This window comes from Pseudophryne corroboree, unplaced genomic scaffold (assembly GCF_028390025.1).
Source record: "Pseudophryne corroboree isolate aPseCor3 unplaced genomic scaffold, aPseCor3.hap2 scaffold_630, whole genome shotgun sequence".
Taxonomy (NCBI): Eukaryota; Metazoa; Chordata; class Amphibia; order Anura; family Myobatrachidae; genus Pseudophryne; species Pseudophryne corroboree.
This window is the reverse complement of record NW_026970226.1, coordinates 172,857-190,522: the sequence shown is the minus strand read 5'-3', so window position 1 is coordinate 190,522 and position 17,666 is coordinate 172,857. Positions and strand designations below refer to the sequence as shown.

The 17,666-nt window shown below is 49.2% G+C and overlaps 18 non-coding genes and 2 pseudogenes across 18 annotated transcripts; 1 reads left to right on the top strand and 19 right to left on the bottom strand.

Moving 5' to 3' along the window:
- Positions 1–341: 341 nt before the first annotated feature.
- On the bottom strand, positions 342–505 carry LOC135036188 (U1 spliceosomal RNA). Its single transcript, XR_010231004.1, has one exon. It is a non-coding gene; the product is annotated as a U1 spliceosomal RNA (small nuclear RNA).
- A 152-nt stretch (positions 506–657) lies between these two features.
- Positions 658–821, bottom strand: LOC135036071 (U1 spliceosomal RNA). Its single transcript, XR_010230908.1, has one exon. It is a non-coding gene; the product is annotated as a U1 spliceosomal RNA (small nuclear RNA).
- A 670-nt stretch (positions 822–1,491) lies between these two features.
- Positions 1,492–1,655, bottom strand: LOC135036154 (U1 spliceosomal RNA). Its single transcript, XR_010230987.1, has one exon. It is a non-coding gene; the product is annotated as a U1 spliceosomal RNA (small nuclear RNA).
- Positions 1,656–2,490: 835 nt separating this feature from the next.
- Positions 2,491–2,626, bottom strand: LOC135036163 (U1 spliceosomal RNA; annotated as a pseudogene).
- A 152-nt stretch (positions 2,627–2,778) lies between these two features.
- On the bottom strand, positions 2,779–2,942 carry LOC135036250 (U1 spliceosomal RNA). Its single transcript, XR_010231056.1, has one exon. It is a non-coding gene; the product is annotated as a U1 spliceosomal RNA (small nuclear RNA).
- A 674-nt stretch (positions 2,943–3,616) lies between these two features.
- Positions 3,617–3,779, bottom strand: LOC135036112 (U1 spliceosomal RNA). Its single transcript, XR_010230946.1, has one exon. It is a non-coding gene; the product is annotated as a U1 spliceosomal RNA (small nuclear RNA).
- A 152-nt stretch (positions 3,780–3,931) lies between these two features.
- On the bottom strand, positions 3,932–4,095 carry LOC135036234 (U1 spliceosomal RNA). The gene has a single exon (XR_010231041.1). It is a non-coding gene; the product is annotated as a U1 spliceosomal RNA (small nuclear RNA).
- A 674-nt stretch (positions 4,096–4,769) lies between these two features.
- Positions 4,770–4,932, bottom strand: LOC135036099 (U1 spliceosomal RNA). The gene has a single exon (XR_010230934.1). It is a non-coding gene; the product is annotated as a U1 spliceosomal RNA (small nuclear RNA).
- A 152-nt stretch (positions 4,933–5,084) lies between these two features.
- Positions 5,085–5,248, bottom strand: LOC135036164 (U1 spliceosomal RNA). The gene has a single exon (XR_010230992.1). It is a non-coding gene; the product is annotated as a U1 spliceosomal RNA (small nuclear RNA).
- Positions 5,249–5,922: 674 nt separating this feature from the next.
- On the bottom strand, positions 5,923–6,085 carry LOC135036111 (U1 spliceosomal RNA). Its single transcript, XR_010230945.1, has one exon. It is a non-coding gene; the product is annotated as a U1 spliceosomal RNA (small nuclear RNA).
- Positions 6,086–6,237: 152 nt separating this feature from the next.
- Positions 6,238–6,401, bottom strand: LOC135036233 (U1 spliceosomal RNA). Its single transcript, XR_010231040.1, has one exon. It is a non-coding gene; the product is annotated as a U1 spliceosomal RNA (small nuclear RNA).
- A 674-nt stretch (positions 6,402–7,075) lies between these two features.
- LOC135036098 (U1 spliceosomal RNA) lies at positions 7,076–7,238 on the bottom strand. Its single transcript, XR_010230933.1, has one exon. It is a non-coding gene; the product is annotated as a U1 spliceosomal RNA (small nuclear RNA).
- Positions 7,239–7,390: 152 nt separating this feature from the next.
- On the bottom strand, positions 7,391–7,554 carry LOC135036152 (U1 spliceosomal RNA). Its single transcript, XR_010230985.1, has one exon. It is a non-coding gene; the product is annotated as a U1 spliceosomal RNA (small nuclear RNA).
- A 2,424-nt stretch (positions 7,555–9,978) lies between these two features.
- Positions 9,979–10,142, bottom strand: LOC135036187 (U1 spliceosomal RNA). The gene has a single exon (XR_010231003.1). It is a non-coding gene; the product is annotated as a U1 spliceosomal RNA (small nuclear RNA).
- A 152-nt stretch (positions 10,143–10,294) lies between these two features.
- LOC135036060 (U1 spliceosomal RNA) lies at positions 10,295–10,458 on the bottom strand. The gene has a single exon (XR_010230897.1). It is a non-coding gene; the product is annotated as a U1 spliceosomal RNA (small nuclear RNA).
- Positions 10,459–11,128: 670 nt separating this feature from the next.
- On the bottom strand, positions 11,129–11,292 carry LOC135036153 (U1 spliceosomal RNA). The gene has a single exon (XR_010230986.1). It is a non-coding gene; the product is annotated as a U1 spliceosomal RNA (small nuclear RNA).
- Positions 11,293–11,444: 152 nt separating this feature from the next.
- LOC135036082 (U1 spliceosomal RNA) lies at positions 11,445–11,608 on the bottom strand. Its single transcript, XR_010230918.1, has one exon. It is a non-coding gene; the product is annotated as a U1 spliceosomal RNA (small nuclear RNA).
- A 670-nt stretch (positions 11,609–12,278) lies between these two features.
- Positions 12,279–12,441, bottom strand: LOC135036143 (U1 spliceosomal RNA). Its single transcript, XR_010230977.1, has one exon. It is a non-coding gene; the product is annotated as a U1 spliceosomal RNA (small nuclear RNA).
- A 152-nt stretch (positions 12,442–12,593) lies between these two features.
- On the bottom strand, positions 12,594–12,757 carry LOC135036246 (U1 spliceosomal RNA). The gene has a single exon (XR_010231053.1). It is a non-coding gene; the product is annotated as a U1 spliceosomal RNA (small nuclear RNA).
- A 3,774-nt stretch (positions 12,758–16,531) lies between these two features.
- LOC135036203 (U1 spliceosomal RNA) lies at positions 16,532–16,710 on the top strand (annotated as a pseudogene).
- Positions 16,711–17,666: the final 956 nt, after the last annotated feature.

Here is a 17,666-nt window from a genome sequence, read left to right as displayed (position 1 = left end):
TCTTGTGCTGCATTGTGGTGCTCAGCATACAACAGTACATTACTAATAGTCCAGTGCTGCATCTTGCTGCTCATGTTGGCTATGCCCCAGCCCCTGAAGCATTCAAGCTGATTTCTTGCAGCAGCTGGGCACTGTAACAGCTCCAGAGCTGCTCTGTAAGGCAAGTAAAAGGGTGTTGGCCCTGCAGCACTACCTGTAGTTTGCATTGTGCGTTGGAAGGCACAAAGTAAGCAGACAGGAGAAGTCAGGAGAGTGCACAAGGGCATAGAAGGCAGGGGCTCAAGAAAAGAGAAGTGGAAACAGACAGCAAACTAGGCTGGAGAGAGACCTGAGACAAAGAGATCTGAATTATACGAGTAGCCGACCAGAGGAAACACAAATTATGCAGTCAAGTGTCCCACATTTGGGGAAATCGTAGGAGCAGCACACCCAGAGTGCAATGGGTGAGCCTTGCCCTGGTAGAAGCACCTTCCTGATCATAGTATCTCACTTGGCAGGTAAGTAGGAGTTGGGCTTGAGCTGGGGAGGGTCGCTGCTCGGGCACCCCCCTGTCAAGTGAAGGAGATCCAACTGAGGCAGCACAAGGAAACTCTCAAAAAAAGAACAAGGCTAGAGGAAGATCTGAGACAAAGAAATCTGACTTTTACCAGAGCTGACCAGAGGAAAGCACAAACACAGTCCCCCACTACCACAAATAATGCAGTCGAGTTTCCCACATTTGGGGAAATCACAGGGGTCAGCATACCCAGAATGCAATGAATGAACCTCACCCTGGGAGAACAATCTTCATGACCATGGTATCTCCTATGCAAAATAAGTATGATTTGGGATAGGGCTGGGGAGGGCCGCTGCTCAGGCACATCTCTGTCAAGTAAAGGAGATTCAACTGAGGCAGCACAAGGGTACTCTCATCTGGGGACAACAACTGCAGGGAGAACACATATTTTCAGATGAACATGGGAGAGCTGAAGGCTGCCTAATACTGAAGCACCCCAAACAACAAACCAAATGCAACAACTAGTACAAGCATTCCTGGGGGAAGGTCTGCAGAAGACGGATTTGCATACGGTGATGTCATCCAAGCAGTGGGCCAAAGTTGGCTGGAACCCTCATCTGCATATGAAAAGAGAAAAGGGGTATGCAGGGCATGGCGGCCTTTTGCGGCGCTTGGATGACCCTTAGTTCGCATTAAACACCTCCACCCTCCGTCGGTGTGGGGCTCATGTTGGCTATGCCCCAGCCCCTGAAGCATTCAAGCTGATTTCTTGCAGCAGCTGGGCACTGTAACAGCTCCAGAGCTGCTCTGAAAGGCAAGTAAAAGGGTGTGGGCCCTGCAGCACTACCTGTAGTTTGCATTGTGCGTTGGAAGGCACAAAGTAAGCAGACAGGAGAAGTCAGGAGAGTGCACAAGGGCATAGAAGGCAGCGGTTGAAGAAAAGAGAAGTGGAAACAGACAGCAAACTAGGCTGGAGAGAGACCTGAGACAAAGAGATCTGAATTATACGAGTAGCCGACTAGAGGAAACACAAATTATGCAGTCAAGTGTCCCACATTTGGGGAAATCGTAGGAGCAGCACACCCAGAGTGCAATGGGTGAGCCTTGCCCTGGGAGAAGCACCTTCCTGATCATAGTATCTCACCTGGCAGGTAAGTAGGAGTTGGGCTAGAGATGGGGAGGGTCGCTGCTCGGGCACCCCCCTGTCAAGTGAAGTTCTGCAGAAGACGGATTTGCATACGGTGATGTCATCCAAGCAGTGGGTCAAAGTTGGCTTCAACCCTCATCTGCATATGAAAAGAGAAAAGGGGCGTGCAGGGCATGGCGGCCTTTTGCGGTGCTTGGATGACCCCTAGTTCGCATTAAACACCTCCACCCTCCTTTGGTGTGGGGCTCATGTTGGCCATGCCCCATCCCCTGAAGATGAACATGGGAGGGCAGAAGGCTGCCTAATACTGAAGCACCCCCAAACAACAAACCAAATGCAACAACTAGTGCAAGCATTCCTGGGGGAAGGCCTGCAGCAGATGGATTTGCATATGGTGATGTCATCCAAGCAGTGGGTCAAAGTTGGCTTCAACCCTCGTCTGCATATGAAAAGAGAAAAGGGGCGTGCAGGGCATGGTGGCCTTTTGCGGCGCTTGGCTGACCCCTAGTTTGCATTAAACACCTCCACCCTCCTTTGGTGTGGGGCTCATGTTGGCTATGCCCCAGCCCCTGAAGCATTCAAGCTGATTTCTTGCAGCAGCTGGGCACTGTAACAGCTCCAGAGCTGCTCTGTAAGGCAAGTAAAAGGGTGTGGGCCCTGCAGCACTACCTGTAGTTTGCATTGTGCATTGGAAGGCACAAAGTAAGCAGACGGGAGGAGAAGTCAGGATAGTGCACAAGGGTATAGAAGGGAGCGGCTGAAGAAAAGAGAAGTGGAAACAGACAGCAAACTAGGCTGGAGAGAGACCTGAGACAAAGAGATCTGAATTATACGAGAGCCGACGAGGGGAAACACAAATTATGCAGTCAAGTTTCCCACATTTGGGGAAATCGCAGGAGCAGCACACCCAGAGTGCAATGGTTGAGCCTTGCCCTGGGAGAAGCACCTTCATGATCATAGTATCTCACCTGGCAGGTAAGTAGGAGTTGGGCTAGAGCTGGGGAGGGTCGCTGCTCGGGTTCCCCCCTGTGAAGTGAAGGAGATCCAACTGAGGCAGCACAAGGGAACTCTCGAAAGAAGAACAAGGCTAGAGGAAGATCTGAGACAAAGAAATCTGACTTTTACCAGAGCTGACCAGAGGAAAGCACAAACACAGTCCCCCACTACCACAAATAATGCAGTCGAGTTTCCCACATTTGAGAAAATCACAGGGGTCAGCATACCCAGAATGCAATGAATGAACCTCACCCTGGGAGAACAATCTTCATGACCATGGTATCTCCTATGCAAAATAAGTATGATTTGGGATAGGGCTGGTGAGGGCAGCTGCTCAGGCACATCTCTGTCAAGTAAAGGAGATTCAACTGAGGCAGCACAAGTGAACTCTCATCTGGGGACAACAACTGCAGGGAGACCACATCTTTTCAGATGAACATGGGAGGGCGGAAGGCTGCCTAATACTGAAGCACCATCAAATATCAAACCATATGCAACAACTAGTACAAGCACTCCTGGGGGAAGGTCTGCAGCAGACGGATTTGCATACGGTGATGTTATCCAAGCAGTGGGCCAAAGTTGACTGGAACCCTCATCTGCATATGAAAAGAGAAAAGGGGCATGCAGGGCATGGCGGCCTTTTGCAGTGCTTGGATGACCCCTAGTTCGCATTAAACACCTCCCCCCTCCTTTGGTGTGGGGCTCATGTTGGCCATGCCCCATCCCCTGAAGCATTCAAGCTGATTTCTTGCAGCAGCTGGGCACTGTAACAGCTCCAGAGCTGCTCTGTAAGGCAAGTAAAAGGGTGTGGGCCCTGCAGCACTACCTGTAGTTTGCATTGTGCATTGGAAGGCACAAAGTAAGCAGACGGGAGGAGAAGTCAGGATAGTGCACAAGGGTATAGAAGGGAGCGGCTGAAGAAAAGAGAAGTGGAAACAGACAGCAAACTAGGCTGGAGAGAGACCTGAGACAAATAGATCTGAATTATACGAGAGCCGACCAGGGGAAACACAAATTATGCAGTCAAGTTTCCCACATTTGGGGAAATCGCAGGGGCAGCACACCCAGAGTGCAATGGGTGAGCCTTGCCCTGGGAGAAGCACCTTCATGATCATAGTATCTCACCTGGCAGGTAAGTAGGAGTTGGGCTAGAGCTGGGGAGGGTCGCTGCTCGGGTACCCCCCTGTCAAGTGAAGGAGATCCAACTGAGGCAGCACAATGGAACTCTCGAAAGAAGAACAAGGCTAGAGGAAAATCTGAGACAAAGAAATCTGACTTTTACCAGAGCTGACCAGAGGAAAGCACAAACACAGTCCCCCACTACCACAAATAATGCAGTCAAGTTTCCCACATTTGGGGAAATCACAGGGGTCAGCATACCCAAAATGCAATGAATGAACCTCACCCTGGGAGAACAATCTTCATGACCATGGTATCTCCTATGCAAAATAAGTATGATTTGGAATAGGGCTGGGGAGGGCCGCTGCTCATGCACATCTCTGTCAAGTAAAGGAGATTCAACTGAGGCAGCACAAGGGAACTCTCATCTGGGGACAACAACTGCAGGGAGAACACATATTTTCAGATGAACATGGGAGGGCAGAAGGCTGCCTAATACTGAAGCACCCCCAAACAACAAACCAAATGCAACAACTAGTGCAAGCATTCCTGGGGGAAGTTCTGCAGAAGACGGATTTGCATACGGTGATGTCATCCAAGCAGTGGGTCAAAGTTGGCTTCAACCCTCATCTGCATTTGAAAAGAGAAAAGGGGCGTGCAGGGCATGGCGGCCTTTTGCGGTGCTTGGATGACCCCTAGTTCGCATTAAACACCTCCACCCTCCTTTGGTGTGGGGCTCATGTTGGCCATGCCCCATCCCCTGAAGCATTCAAGCTGATTTCTTGCAGCAGCTGGGCACTGTAACAGCTCCAGAGCTGCTCTGTAAGGCAAGTAAAAGGGTGTGGGCCCTGCAGCACTACCTGTAGTTTGCATTGTGCATTGGAAGGCACAAAGTAAGCAGACGGGAGGAGAAGTCAGGATAGTGCACAAGGGTATAGAAGGGAGCGGTTGAAGAAAAGAGAAGTGGAAACAGACAGCAAACTAGGCTGGAGAGAGACCTGAGACAAAGAGATCTGAATTATACGAGAGCCGACCAGGGGAAACACAAATTATGCAGTCAAGTTTCCCACATTTGGGGAAATCGCAGGGGCAGCACACCCAGAGTGCAATGGGTGAGCCTTGCCCTGGGAGAAGCACCTTCATGATCATAGTATCTCACCTGGCAGGTAAGTAGGAGTTGGGCTAGAGCTGGGGAGGGTCGCTGTTCGGGCACCCCCCTGTCAAGTGAAAGAGATCCAACTGAGGCAGCACAAGGGAACTCTCGAAAGAAGAACAAGGCTAGAGGAAAATCTGAGACAAAGAAATCTGACTTTTACCAGAGCTGACCAGAGGAAAGCACAAACACAGTCCCCCACTACCACAAATAATGCAGTCGAGTTTCCCACATTTGGGAAAATCACAGGGGTCAGCATACCCAGAATGCAATGAATGAACCTCACCCTGGGAGAACAATCTTCATGACCATGGTATCTCCTATGCAAAATAAGTATGATTTGGGATAGGGCTGGTGAGGGCAGCTGCTCAGGCACATCTCTGTCAAGTAAAGGAGATTCAACTGAGGCAGCACAAGTGAACTCTCATCTGGGGACAACAACTGCAGGGAGACCACATCTTTTCAGATGAACATGGGAGGGCGGAAGGCTGCCTAATACTGAAGCACCATCAAATATCAAACCATATGCAACAACTAGTACAAGCACTCCTGGGGGAAGGTCTGCAGCAGACGGATTTGCATACGGTGATGTTATCCAAGCAGTGGGCCAAAGTTGACTGGAACCCTCATCTGCATATGAAAAGAGAAAAGGGGCATGCAGGGCATGGCGGCCTTTTGCAGTGCTTGGATGACCCCTAGTTCGCATTAAACACCTCCCCCCTCCTTTGGTGTGGGGCTCATGTTGGCCATGCCCCATCCCCTGAAGCATTCAAGCTGATTTCTTGCAGCAGCTGGGCACTGTAACAGCTCCAGAGCTGCTCTGTAAGGCAAGTAAAAGGGTGTGGGCCCTGCAGCACTACCTGTAGTTTGCATTGTGCATTGGAAGGCACAAAGTAAGCAGACGGGAGGAGAAGTCAGGATAGTGCACAAGGGTATAGAAGGGAGCGGCTGAAGAAAAGAGAAGTGGAAACAGACAGCAAACTAGGCTGGAGAGAGACCTGAGACAAATAGATCTGAATTATACGAGAGCCGACCAGGGGAAACACAAATTATGCAGTCAAGTTTCCCACATTTGGGGAAATCGCAGGGGCAGCACACCCAGAGTGCAATGGGTGAGCCTTGCCCTGGGAGAAGCACCTTCATGATCATAGTATCTCACCTGGCAGGTAAGTAGGAGTTGGGCTAGAGCTGGGGAGGGTCGCTGCTCGGGTACCCCCCTGTCAAGTGAAGGAGATCCAACTGAGGCAGCACAATGGAACTCTCGAAAGAAGAACAAGGCTAGAGGAAAATCTGAGACAAAGAAATCTGACTTTTACCAGAGCTGACCAGAGGAAAGCACAAACACAGTCCCCCACTACCACAAATAATGCAGTCAAGTTTCCCACATTTGGGGAAATCACAGGGGTCAGCATACCCAAAATGCAATGAATGAACCTCACCCTGGGAGAACAATCTTCATGACCATGGTATCTCCTATGCAAAATAAGTATGATTTGGAATAGGGCTGGGGAGGGCCGCTGCTCATGCACATCTCTGTCAAGTAAAGGAGATTCAACTGAGGCAGCACAAGGGAACTCTCATCTGGGGACAACAACTGCAGGGAGAACACATATTTTCAGATGAACATGGGAGGGCAGAAGGCTGCCTAATACTGAAGCACCCCCAAACAACAAACCAAATGCAACAACTAGTGCAAGCATTCCTGGGGGAAGTTCTGCAGAAGACGGATTTGCATACGGTGATGTCATCCAAGCAGTGGGTCAAAGTTGGCTTCAACCCTCATCTGCATATGAAAAGAGAAAAGGGGCGTGCAGGGCATGGCGGCCTTTTGTGGTGCTTGGATGACCCCTAGTTCGCATTAAACACCTCCACCCTCCTTTGGTGTGGGGCTCATGTTGGCCATGCCCCATCCCCTGAAGCATTCAAGCTGATTTCTTGCAGCAGCTGGGCACTGTAACAGCTCCAGAGCTGCTCTGTAAGGCAAGTAAAAGGGTGTGGGCCCTGCAGCACTACCTGTAGTTTGCATTGTGCATTGGAAGGCACAAAGTAAGCAGACGGGAGGAGAAGTCAGGATAGTGCACAAGGGTATAGAAGGGAGCGGTTGAAGAAAAGAGAAGTGGAAACAGACAGCAAACTAGGCTGGAGAGAGACCTGAGACAAAGAGATCTGAATTATACGAGAGCCGACCAGGGGAAACACAAATTATGCAGTCAAGTTTCCCACATTTGGGGAAATCGCAGGGGCAGCACACCCAGAGTGCAATGGGTGAGCCTTGCCCTGGGAGAAGCACCTTCATGATCATAGTATCTCACCTGGCAGGTAAGTAGGAGTTGGGCTAGAGCTGGGGAGGGTCGCTGTTCGGGCACCCCCCTGTCAAGTGAAAGAGATCCAACTGAGGCAGCACAAGGGAACTCTCGAAAGAAGAACAGGGCTAGAGGAAGATCTGAGACAAAGAAATCTGACTTTTACCAGAGCTGACCAGAGGAAAGCACAAACACAGTCCCCCACTACCACAAATAATGCAGTCGAGTTTCCCACATTTGGGAAAATCACAGGGGTCAGCATACCCAGAATGCAATGAATGAACCTCACCCTGGGAGAACAATCTTCATGACCATGGTATCTCCTATGCAAAATAAGTATGATTTGGGATAGGGCTGGTGAGGGCCGCTGCTCAGGCACATCTCTGTCAAGTAAAGGAGATTCAACTGAGGCAGCACAAGGGAACTCTCATCTGGGGACAACAACTGCAGGGAGACCACATCTTTTCAGATGAACATGGGAGGGTGGAAGGCTGCCTAATACTGAAGCACCATCAAATATCAAACCATATGCAACAACTAGTACAAGCACTCCTTGGGGAAGGTCTGCAGCAGACGGATTTGCATACGGTGATGTTATCCAAGCAGTGGGCCAAAGTTGACTGGAACCCTCATCTGCATATGAAAAGAGAAAAGGGGCATGCAGGGCATGGCGGCCTTTTGCAGTGCTTGGATGACCCCTAGTTCGCATTAAACACCCCCACCCTCCTTTGGTGTGGGGCTCATGTTGGCCATGCCCCATCCCCTGAAGCATTCAAGCTGATTTCTTGCAGCAGCTGGGCACTGTAACAGCTCCAGAGCTGTTCTGTAAGGCAAGTAAAAGGGTGTGGGCCCTGCAGCACCACCTGTTGTTCGCATTGTGCGTTGGAAGGCACAAATTAAGCAGACGGGAGGAGAAGTCAGGATAGTGCGCAAGGGCATACTTTTCTCTTAGTCCGGGGGCAAGGCTTCAAAATGGGGTCTGCAACGGAGGAGACACAGGGGGCGTGGTCACAGCAGCTTTTCTCTACAGCCTGCACCAGCAGGAGCCTACACCATTTTTTATGATCACGCTGAACTGCAGTGCGACTGCAATTACAGCATGGTCAAGAAGGGAGGCGTCATGCTGGGTGGCCATGCCCTGTCACTGTGCAGGAGCCAGCACAGCTCACACACTAGTCCCCGGGTGCAGCCCCCAACCCCCGGGACACCCGGAGCAACAAAATGTAGATTCAGGCCACTAGGCCACGCCCCTACCTATGAAACCATGCCTCCTTTTTACCATTGCGCTGTTTATCTGCGCGCACTGCATTACAATCTCCCTCGCTACCTTTCTGGGTGTCACCAGTGATAGTGACACCTCTGCCATGCTTGTAGCAGCTGGTCCTAAGATCTACGCCTCAAGCCCTGAGTGTTTGCCCTTGTGACTTGTTGATCATCATAGCGAAGCAGATGCTTACAGAAAACTGCAGGGGCTTAGATTGAAAATAAAAAAATTGATGGGTATAAGGTAGAGAGGAGCGGGTTCGGTTCTCCGAGAACCGAATTCCCCACGAACTCCACGTGGTTTACACTGGTCCGAGGCAGGCTCGGTTGTTCCCGCCTGACTCGGAAAACCTGAACAAGGGAAAATGTCATCATCCCGCTGTCGGATTCTTGCGAGATTCGGATTCCATATAAAGAGCTGCGCGTTGCTGCCATTTTTACTCGTGCATTGAAGAGAGAGCGGAGAGGACGTGGCTATGTTCTCTCAGTGGAAATCTCAATATCAGTGCTCAGTATCAGTGGTTACTTATTGCTGCTCAGTAATACTAGTAGTGTGTCTCTCCTGCTCAGTGTCAGTTCTCAGTAGTATCCTCATCAGTGCTCAGTATCACTGCTCATTGTCTTGTGCTGCATTGTGGTGCTCAGCATACTACAGTACATTACTAATAGTCCAGTGCTGCATCTTGCTGCTCAGTGTCAGTTCTAGTATCCTCATCAGTGCTCACTATCACTGCTCATTGCATTGTGGTGTTCTGTATACTACAGTAACATAGTAATATAGTATATATAGAGGAGCGGGTTCGGTTCTCTGAGAACCGAATTCCCGACGAACTCCACGTGGTTTACACTGGTCCGTGGCAGGCTCGGTTGTTCCCGCCTGACTATGAAAACCTGAACAAGGGAAAATGTCATCATCCCGCTGTCAGATTCTCGCGAGATTCGGATTCCATATAAAGAGCTGCGCGTTGCCGCCATTTTTACTCGTGCATTGAAGAGAGAGCGGAGAGGACGTGGCTATGTTCTCTCAGTGGAAATCTCAATATCAGTGCCCAGTATCAGTGGTTACTTATTGCTGCTCAGTAATACTAGTAGTGTGTCTCTCCTGCTCAGTGTCAGTTCTCAGTAGTATCCTCATCAGTGCTCAGTATCACTGCTCATTGTCTTGTGCTGCATTGTGGTGCTCAGCATACAACAGTACATTACTAATAGTCCAGTGCTGCATCTTGCTGCTCATGTTGGCTATGCCCCAGCCCCTGAAGCATTCAAGCTGATTTCTTGCAGCAGCTGGGCACTGTAACAGCTCCAGAGCTGCTCTGTAAGGCAAGTAAAAGGGTGTTGGCCCTGCAGCACTACCTGTAGTTTGCATTGTGCGTTGGAAGGCACAAAGTAAGCAGACAGGAGAAGTCAGGAGAGTGCACAAGGGCATAGAAGGCAGGGGCTCAAGAAAAGAGAAGTGGAAACAGACAGCAAACTAGGCTGGAGAGAGACCTGAGACAAAGAGATCTGAATTATACGAGTAGCCGACCAGAGGAAACACAAATTATGCAGTCAAGTGTCCCACATTTGGGGAAATCGTAGGAGCAGCACACCCAGAGTGCAATGGGTGAGCCTTGCCCTGGTAGAAGCACCTTCCTGATCATAGTATCTCACTTGGCAGGTAAGTAGGAGTTGGGCTTGAGCTGGGGAGGGTCGCTGCTCGGGCACCCCCCTGTCAAGTGAAGGAGATCCAACTGAGGCAGCACAAGGAAACTCTCAAAAAAAGAACAAGGCTAGAGGAAGATCTGAGACAAAGAAATCTGACTTTTACCAGAGCTGACCAGAGGAAAGCACAAACACAGTCCCCCACTACCACAAATAATGCAGTCGAGTTTCCCACATTTGGGGAAATCACAGGGGTCAGCATACCCAGAATGCAATGAATGAACCTCACCCTGGGAGAACAATCTTCATGACCATGGTATCTCCTATGCAAAATAAGTATGATTTGGGATAGGGCTGGGGAGGGCCGCTGCTCAGGCACATCTCTTTCAAGTAAAGGAGATTCAACTGAGGCAGCACAAGGGAACTCTCATCTGGGGACAACAACTGCAGGGAGAACACATATTTTCAGATGAACATGGGAGAGCTGAAGGCTGCCTAATACTGAAGCACCCCAAACAACAAACCAAATGCAACAACTAGTACAAGCATTCCTGGGGGAAGGTCTGCAGAAGACGGATTTGCATACGGTGATGTCATCCAAGCAGTGGGCCAAAGTTGGCTGGAACCCTCATCTGCATATGAAAAGAGAAAAGGGGTATGCAGGGCATGGCGGCCTTTTGCGGCGCTTGGATGACCCTTAGTTCGCATTAAACACCTCCACCCTCCGTCGGTGTGGGGCTCATGTTGGCTATGCCCCAGCCCCTGAAGCATTCAAGCTGATTTCTTGCAGCAGCTGGGCACTGTAACAGCTCCAGAGCTGCTCTGAAAGGCAAGTAAAAGGGTGTGGGCCCTGCAGCACTACCTGTAGTTTGCATTGTGCGTTGGAAGGCACAAAGTAAGCAGACAGGAGAAGTCAGGAGAGTGCACAAGGGCATAGAAGGCAGCGGCTCAAGAAAAGAGAAGTGGAAACAGACAGCAAACTAGGCTGGAGAGAGACCTGAGACAAAGAGATCTGAATTATACGAGTAGCCGACTAGAGGAAACACAAATTATGCAGTCAAGTGTCCCACATTTGGGGAAATCGTAGGAGCAGCACACCCAGAGTGCAATGGGTGAGCCTTGCCCTGGGAGAAGCACCTTCCTGATCATAGTATCTCACCTGGCAGGTAAGTAGGAGTTGGGCTAGAGATGGGGAGGGTCGCTGCTCGGGCACCCCCCTGTCAAGTGAAGGAGATCCAACTGAGGCAGCACAAGGAAACTCTCGAAAAAAGAACAAGGCTAGAGGAAGATCTGAGACAAAGAAATCTGTCTTTTACCAGAGCTGACCAGAGGAAAGCACAAACACAGTCCCCCACTACCACAATTAATGCAGTCGAGTTTCCCACATTTGGGGAAATCACAGGGGTCAGCATACCCAGAATGCAATGAATGAACCTCACCCTGGGAGAACAATCTTCATGACCATGGAAACTTCTATGCAAAATAAGTATGATTTGGGATAGGGCTGGGGAGGGCCGCTGCTCAGGCACATCTCTGTCAAGTAAAGGAGATTCAACTGAGGCAGCACAAGGGAACTCTCATCTGGGGACAACAACTGCAGGGAGAACACATATTTTCAGATGAACATGGGAGGGCAGAAGGCTGCCTAATACTGAAGCACCCCAAACAACAAACCAAATGTAACAACTAGTAAAAGCATTCCTGGGAGAAGGTCTGCAGAAGACGGATTTGCATACGGTGATGTCATCCAAGCAGTGGGCCAAAGTTGGCTGGAACCCTCATCTGCATATGAAAAGAGAAAAGGGTTATGCAGGGCATGGCGGCCTTTTGCGGTGCTTGGATGACCCCTAGTTCGCATTAAATACCTCCACCCTCCTTCGGTGTGGGGCTCATGTTGGCTATGCCCCAGCCCCTGAAGCATTCAAGCTGATTTCTTGCAGCAGCTGGGCACTGTAACAGCTCCAGAGCTGCTCTGTACGGCAAGTAAAAGGGTGTGGGCCCTGCAGCACTACCTGTAGTTCGCATTGTGCGTTGGAAGGCACAAAGTAAGCAGACGGGAGAAGTCAGGATAGTGCGCAAGGGCATAGAAGGGAGCGGCTCAAGAAAACAGAAGTGGAAACAGACAGCAAACTAGGCTGGAGAGAGACCTGAGACAAAGAGATCTGAATTATACGAGAGCCGACCAGGGGAAACACAAATTATGCAGTCAAGTTTCCCACATTTGGGGAAATCGCAGGAGCAGCACACCCAGAGTGCAATGGGTGAGCCTTGCCCTGGGAGAAGCACCTTCATGATCATAGTATCTCACCTGGCAGGTATGTAGGAGTTGGGCTAGAGCTGGGGAGGGTCGCTGCTCGGGTACCCCCCTGTCAAGTGAAGGAGGTCAAACTGAGGCAGCACAATGGAACTCTCGAAAGAAGAACAAGGCTAGAGGAAGATCTGAGACAAAGAAATCTGACTTTTACCAGAGCTGACCAGAGGAAAACACAAACACAGTCCCCCACTACCACAAATAATGCAGTTGAGTTTCCCACATTTGGGGAAATCACAGGGGTCAGCATACCCAGAATGCAATGAATGAACCTCACCCTGGGAGAACAATCTTTATGACCATGGTATCTCCTATGCAAAATAAGTATGATTTGAGATAGGGCTGGGGAGGGCTGCTGCTCAGGCACATCTCTGTCAAGTAAAGGAGATTCAACTGAGGCAGCACAAGGGAACTCTCATCTGGGGACAACAACTGCCGGGAGAACACATATTTTCAGATGAACATGGGAGGGCAGAAGGCTGCCTAATACTGAAGCACGCCCAAACAACAAACCAAATGCAACAACTAGTACAAGCATTCCTGGGAGAAGGTCTGCAGAAGACGGATTTGCATACGGTGATGTCATCCAAGCAGTGGGCCAAAGTTGGCTGGAACCCTCATCTGCATATGTTGAAGATACAATTTGTGAATTGCATTTAACACTATCTCCCTTTCCTTGGGAGAAGATGGTAGGGCCGATTTGAAAAACCGGCGAGGAGGCACCTCTTCGAATTTCAGCTTGTAACCCTGAGAAACAATTTCTATTGCCTAGGGATCCACCTGCGAATGAACCCAGATGTGGCTGAAAACTCGAAGACGTGCCCCCAACTGGGCGGACTCCTTTAGCGGAGCCCCAGCGTCATGCGGTGGATTTTGTAGAGGCCGGGGAGGACTTCTGTTCCTGGGAACTAGCTGTGTTGTGCAGCTTCTTCCCTCTGCCCTTACCTCTGGCAAGAAAGGACGCACCTCGTACTTTCTTGTTTCTCTGTGATCGAAAGGACTGTATTTGATAATGTGGTGCTTTCTTAGGCTGTGAGGGAATATAAGGCAAAAAATTTGATTTACCAGCTGTAGCTGTGGAGACTAGGTCCGAGAGACCTTCCCCAAACAATTCCTCACCCCTGTAAGGTAAAACCTCCATATGCCTTTTTGAGTCGGCATCACCTGTCCATTGCCGGGTCCATAGGACTCGTCTAGCAGAAATCGACATAGCGTTTATTCTAGAACCCAGTAGACTAATGTCACTTTGAGCATCTCTCATATATAGGACAGCATCTTTTATATGCCCTATGGTCAATAACATAGCATCCTTATCTAGGGTCTCAATCTCTGCTGATAAGGTATCTGTCCATGCTGCCACCGCGCTACAACCCCGGCCGACGCAATTGCCGGTCTGAGTAAGGTACCAGAATGTGTGTAAATGGACTTTAGGGTAACCTCCTGCTTGCGGTCAGCAGGGTCCCTGATGGTAGCCGTATCCTGGGATGGCAGCGCTACCTTTTTGGATAAGCGTGTCAATGCTTTATCCACCCTAGGGGAGGATTCCCACCGTATCCTGTCCATTGGCGGGAAAGGATACGCCATAAGAATCCTTTTGGGAATCTGCAGCTTTTTGTCTGGAGATTCCCAAGCTTTTTCACATAATTCGTTCAACTCATGTGAGGAGGGAAAGGTTATCTCAGGTTTCTTTCCCTTATACATGTGTACCCTCGTGTCAGGGACAGGGGACTCTGTGATGTGCAAAACATCTTTTATTGCAATAATCATATATCGAATACATTTAGCCAATTTTGGCTGTAACTTTGCATCATCGTAGTCGACACTGGAGTCAGAATCTGTGTCGGTATCTGTGTCAACTATTTGGGATAGTGGGCGCTTTTGAGACCCCGAAGGTCCCTGCGACATAGGGACAGGCATGGGTTGACTCCCTGACTGTTCCCTAGCTTCAGCTTTGTCTAATCTCTTGTGTAATAAGTTTACATTAGCACTTAAAACATTCCACATATCCATCCAGTCAGGTGTCGGCGTTGTCGATGGAGACACCACATTAATTTGCTCCTGCTCCTCTCTAGGAGAGCCTTCTACCTCAGACATGTCGACACACGTGTACCGACACACCATACACTCAGGGAATCCTCTTATCTGAGGACAGTTCCCCAACAAGGCCCTTTGGAGAGACAGAGAGAGAGAGTATGCCAGCACACACCCCAGCGCTATATGACCCAGGAAAAAAACACAATAATTTTATGTTTACCCAGTAGCGCTGTATTTCCATATATATATGCGCCTAATTATGTGCCCCCCTCTTCTTTAAGACCCTCTTTCTACCGTGGTATAAGCAGGGGAGAGTCCGTGGAGCTTCCCCTCAGCGGTGCTGTGGAGAAAATGGCGCTGGTGAGTGCTGAGGGAGAAGCCCCACCCCCTCAGCGACGGGCTTCTGTCCCGCTCAAATATAGTAAAAAAATGGCGGGGGCTCTTATATATATATATACAGTGCCTAGCTGCATATATATTTATTTTGCCAAAGAGAGGTCTATATTGCTGCCCAGGGCGTCCCCCCTGCGCCCTTCACCCTTACACTGACTGCCGTGTGTGAGGTGTATTGGAGCAATGGAGCACAGCTTTACTGCTGTGCGTTACCTCAGTGAAGAACATGAAGTCTTCCGCCGCCTCTGAAGTCTTCTTTTCTTCTCATACTCACCCGGCTTCTATCTTCCGGCTCTGCGAGGGGGACGGCGGCGCGGCTCTGGGACGGACGGCGAGGGTGAGACCTGCGTACCGATCCCTCTGGAGCTAATGCTGTACAGTAGCCTAAGAAGCAGAGCCTATCAACTCACAGAAGTAGGTGTGCATCTCTCCCCTCCGCCCCTCGATGCAGGGAGTCTGTTGCCAGCAGGCTCCCTGAAAATAAAAAAATCTAACAAATATACTTTCTGTCAGGAAACTCAGGAGAGCTCCCTGAAAAGCACCCAGTCTCCTCTGGGCACAGTAGTAAACTGAGGTCTGGAGGAGGGGCATAGAGGGAGGAGCCAGTGCACACCCAGATCTAAAGTCTTTCTTAAAGTGCCCATGTCTCCTGCGGAGCCCGTCTATCCCCCATGGTCCTTACGGAATCCCCAGCATCCTCTAGGACGTAAGAGAAAAATTATGCTGGCAGAAAAATCCAATTGAGTGATTAAACAGCTCCAGAGCTGCTCTGTAAGGCAAGTAAAAGGGTGTGGGCCCTGCAGCACTACCTGTAGTTTGCATTGTGCATTGGAAGCCTAGTTTGCTGTCTGTTTCCACTTCTTTTTTCTTGAGCCCCTCCCGTCTATACCCTTGTGCACTATCCTGACTTCTCCTCCCGTCTGCTTACTTTGTGCCTTAAAAATGCACAATGCAAACTACAGGTAGTGCTGCAGGGCCCACACCCTTTTACTTGCCTTACAGAGCAGCTCTTGAGCTGTTACAGTGCCCAGCTGCTGCAAGAAATCAGCGTGAATGCTTCAGGGGCTGGGGCATGGCCAACATGAGCCCCACACCGAAGGAGGGTGGGGGTGTTTAATGCGAACTAGGGGTCTCGCACAATGCGAACTACAGGTATTGCTGCAGGGCCCACACCCTTTTACTTGCCTTACAGAGCAGCTCTGGAGCTGTTACAGTGCCCAGCTGCTGCAAGAAATCAGCTTGAATCCTTCAGGGGCTGGGGCATAGCCAACATGAGCCCCACACCGACGGAGGGTGGAGGTGTTTAATGCGAACTAGGGGTCATCCAAGTGCCGCAAAAGGCCGCCATGCCCTGCACACCCCTTTTCTCTTTTCATATGCAGACGAGGGTTGAAGCCAACTTTGACCCACTGCTTGGATGACATCGCCATATGCAAATCCATCTGCTGCAGGCCTTCCCCCAGGAATGCTTGCACTAGTTGTTGCATTTGGTTTGTTGTTTGGGGGTGCTTCAGTATTAGGCAGCCTTCTGCCCTCCCATGTTCATCTGAAAATATGTGTTCTCCCTGCAGTTGTTGTCCCCAGATGAGAGTTCCCTTGTGCTGCCTCAGTTGAATCTCCTTTACTTGACAGAGATGTGCCTGAGCAGCGGCCCTCCCCAGCCCTATCCCAAATCATACTTATTTTGCATAGGAGATACCATGGTCATGAAGACTGTTCTCCCAGGGTGCGGTTCATTCATTGCATTCTGGGTATGCTGACCTCTGTGATTTCCCCAAATGTGGGAAACTCGACTGCATTATTTAATGCGAACTAGGGGTCATCCAAGCACCGCAAAAGGCCGCCATGCCCTGCATACCCCTTTTCTCTTTTCATAAGCAGACGAGGTTTGAAGCCAACTTTGACCCAATGCTTGGATGACATCACTTGCTGCCTTTCCAATGAAGCAAGTTTAATTTAATAATAGGTGAAAAACCATCCCTACAAAGGTGTTAATCAGATACTTGGCTTTGTGGACACTTTTCAGAGCACAAATTTGTTAGCATAAAAATAAAGCCAGAAAATGAAGAGCTGTTTAATCACTCAATTGGATTTTTCTGCCAGCATATTTCTTTTTCTCTGCAACCCACTGCTAAATTGTGCTTCCTAGCTGTTTTTATAAAATCACTGAATCAAATCTAACTCTGATTACATCAGAGAAGGCCAGGTACCCTACACCATAACAGGGGGTTTGAAATTTTGACTTGTCTACTTAAAGATCACCAAAATCTGATAACAAGGTCAATTAAGTCCCTGGGTGGGATTGAACCACCAACCTTTTGATAAATAGCTGAACACACTAACCGATTGCGCCACAGAGACACTTTGCAAAAAGCACATACTGACAAAGACTAATAAGCATTCATCTAGAACGTTTCCTAGAAAAACTTTAAAAAGTCAATAATCTGGAGAGTTTTTGTAAGATGTTTCACCAGCAACCAATGAAGAAACACATTAGTACTTTCGCATGATGAGTGAGTGCTTCAGGATCTCTTGCACTTACATGTGCAGCAGAGTACTGCAATGGAAGCATGCTGGGCCCATAACCCAGAGGTAGGCAGATTGAAACTATCCTTTGCTATATGCATTTTTTTTTTGTTCATTAAAGTAATCCAAAACTGGGATTGATATTTTAGCTTTTATTTTTACTTAAAGTACAATAACTTTTACCATTTTAATTTGTTTTAATAGTATATTGACAGTATTGTTTTCTTTCAAAAATCCAATTAATTTTCTTTATCCGATTATTAAAATGGTAATTGACAAAAACA